The following is a 3610-nucleotide window of genomic DNA, read 5'->3' as shown; positions in this document are numbered from 1 at the left end:
TCTGGCTCACTGACTATTTATTGCCTCTGTTTGGAAAACAAACACAGACTGAAGTCCTGATTTAATTCTCTAAATGCAGAGTTCTTTTTAATAGACCCAAGTCTACTATTATACAAATTGTGTACGCTTTGTGCAAGTTAATAAGCCACATAGGCTATAGTTATAACTGTTCAAAAACAGTTGAATTTAAAATATTAAGTTTGACTTTGAAAAAACAGTATAACAACTTTTATTTCCTTATGCACAAACACTGCCTATTCTGTTGCAAGTCCAAAAAGGAAGATAAATTGGTTAAAAACTGGAGGAAAAAGATAGCATTGTCTCCATTTCTCTTAACAAATGCACAAACATTTATTGAATAAACTCAAATAAGCTTGAATATTTAGTGAATTGCCATACTAATATTTAGCTGTAAATCCAGTGTTTCTCAAAACAAGAGATTAGACTGGAAGTGCAGTCTATGAGAGGGACAGAGCGAATGCTGTAACATCTATAAAAACCTGCAATGAAGGGTGCACATTTCTCTTTGGGCAGTAGGCTCAAAGAAAATCTCAGCCAGTTTGTTCTTTGCTGGGGACCACTTTAGAGTCACCTCAGCTGATTGTGTTGCTGCTTAACATAATAAACTGCACTGTAAATGCCCCTTGAATAACCAGCAAGTCATTACAGCTGGAGACAACCTCAGTGCCTCAAAAACAGTAGGCTATTCCTTCTGTGGCGTAGTTGCATTAAATTGGAAGATGGTTAGAGAACTACAAAGGGCTACTAGTGATGACATCATTATGTGACTGATATCCGACAGGCTGCAGGACCCTGAAGTGTTATGTTGTTTTCCACAGGAATAAACCAAAGACGTTCATGTATGCAAATCAACATAACTGAAATCACATATAACGTTTTATTCACCATAATATCTCCAAAATAAAAAATATGAATTGTGTCTACAAAAAACTTTATTAGTTCGCTATTTAATTATTTTGTTGTTGAGTGCTGTAACAAATCATGAATTTATCTGTCACCCTTAACCATTCATTTTAATTTAGTACTCATAGACTATAGCATTTGTCAACAACATAAGTTGAACAAAATGCTTTACAAATCAGTCAGCAAACAGAAAAAATAAATACAAAGAAATAATAAATCTGAAGAAACGCCATTAGTTGACTAGAGTTCTCTGATTGGGATGTCAGAAATGATTTCATATGATTTTAAAATATAATGAACTTATTTACCATTAATCTATTACCATTTATTATTTAATACATGTATTATTTAATTTGATAAAATTTAAATATTGCATTAAGCCACTTTGGGGATTTGTTGTTTTATTTATAGGTGCCATAGTTATGTCTCAGCTTCTCTGCAGTAAGGAGAAAAGTTAGGTCACCAGAGGTCGACTAAAGCCAACTTTTTCAGGGTTTACTCGTCAATGGGAAAAATAAACAATCCAACATTCCTTTAGCCAGGATTATCTGTAATTGTGTATATAAGTATTTTCATCTTAAAATAAAAAAACGAAGAAAAAAAAGCCTAGCAAGAAATATTTTCTTGTATTTTTCTTTAGGTATCATCAGAGATGAACTGACATGAGGTCAGCATGTTGGATTGTTGCTTAGCACTGTTGAACACATTCTTGCCAATTGCTAGGTAAAGCATGTTTTGCTGCATTTATGGCTGCAGGTCTTTTGAGGATTTTCTCTATCACCTTCACAGATGTATCTGTGACTTTTGGACAGTTGTCCTGCTGGAAGGTGAACCTCTGCTCCAATCTACAGTTTTTTGCAGTATCTTACAGGTTTTCTTACAGGATTTCCCTGTTTTTAGCTCCATTCATCTGTCCATCAATTATGAACAGCTTCCATGTTCCTGCACAAGGATGTGTACCACACATATATTTTGTATGCAGACCAGAATATTTAATTGTGGTCTCATCTGATTAGAGCAACATCATTTGTGGGATATTTTAAACATGACTTATTCTGGCCTTTTTGAAAAGTGATAAATAAATAGGCACGAATAAATTTGCACTATCACAACCTGCCTTTGTTTTTTCTTAAAAATTTTAATAAAAAAAATTAAAAATGGCTGTATTTACACATACATGTACATATTGTGAATTGCACAACTGATTGTTGTGCTGTGAACAGGTTCCCTCCCCAGAGCTGTGGATCTCTGCAGCCCCTACAGAGTTGCCACAGACATGTTGACTGCCTCTCCAATTAATGGTCTCCTCTGAGACCTTCACATTACAAGGTTTATAGATAAGCTTTCTTTCTCTTCAGCGACATATTTCATCTTTTTCTGGTTTCATCTCCAGTTCCCCACAATATATTCTTACGTTTTAGAATGGACTATTTAGATACACACTTCTGCCGGCTCAATTTAAAACTCAAGTTTATTATATGATTTATTGCTTCTTGGGTTCCCAGACGATAGGTTGCTGTTGCTCAATGATTTAGTTAGCCCTGTGTTGGTACAAGCAGCAGTTGCTTCTTTGAGCAACTCCTACTCTATGAATCGTACATTGTGTTCACCTTCCATTGGTTTAAAGCAGATGCTTATGGCAAGCCATTTTATAATTTCATAAAAAGCCGCACTTATCCACATTTTTGCAGAGCAATAATACAATTCTTCCTAGGAAAAATGAAATTTTTTCATAGTTATTGGAGTTGTTATAGTACTCAAACGCAGACAGGACAACAGGGGGATCCTGAATAATGCCCTGCTTATTAATATGAAGTCCAGAAAACTTACAACAACCGAATTTACACAGGCAGAGCGCAACCAGCACAGGTTGGCAAGCAGCTGGGTAACAGGCTGGAATATAGAATAATCTGGTGAAACAGAAAGGCTTTTAAATGCCAGGGAGGTGATTGGCAGAACCAGGATCAGTTGGGTCAGCAGAATGCAAATTCTGCTGATTAAGGGAAGTGAGATTAAGGAACAGATAAACTGACTAATGACACAGAGCTATGAAAACAATACCAGAAGACAGGGGAATATTTGAGAAACCTGGACCAGCAAGAACTACATTGGGTGTAAAGATGCTAATCAGCTTTAGATTTTTCCTAATTATCATTTTAATTGTTTGTTGACCTTTTTATAGTTATTTAGCAGTCCAAGCTTTGTGTCTTTTTAGAGCTTCATTTATTTATACATTTTAGTGGGCAGTTTGGTTGAAATATAACCTGTTTTAAGTATTCCAGCTGTTCCAGCCTTAGGCCTTTTGCTCCAAGATTGCTTTCTCCCAGTGATAATTTTTGCATAAATGGCACCCTGCAAAAGCCCCTTCTTCTGCCACCCCCCACTACCATGTTATTGCCTTCATGGCTGCTTTGATGATGCAGTCATCCACAGAACCTGTCCCTGTTTGTGAAGGCATAATTTCTTTGTTGAGCGTAGCGATGGGGGGCGCCCAATCACTACAGCTAAATGAAAAGAAGACATCACAGAATAACTTGTGCTTAACGTTGGTACTGTGTGATTGAGAGCATACACACCCTGTTCGTCCTATTTTCAGCAACAACAGTGGGCAACTGTTCAATACATGGGAGTGCAAACTTGACTGCAAGCAATAGAAAACTTGTTCAGGGTGGAATTTTTATATGAC

The sequence above is a fragment of the Girardinichthys multiradiatus genome, chromosome 10 (assembly GCF_021462225.1).
Source record: "Girardinichthys multiradiatus isolate DD_20200921_A chromosome 10, DD_fGirMul_XY1, whole genome shotgun sequence".
In the NCBI taxonomy this organism is placed as follows: domain Eukaryota; kingdom Metazoa; phylum Chordata; class Actinopteri; order Cyprinodontiformes; family Goodeidae; genus Girardinichthys; species Girardinichthys multiradiatus.
The sequence above is the reverse complement of the archived record's forward strand: the minus strand, read 5'-3'. Positions refer to the sequence as shown.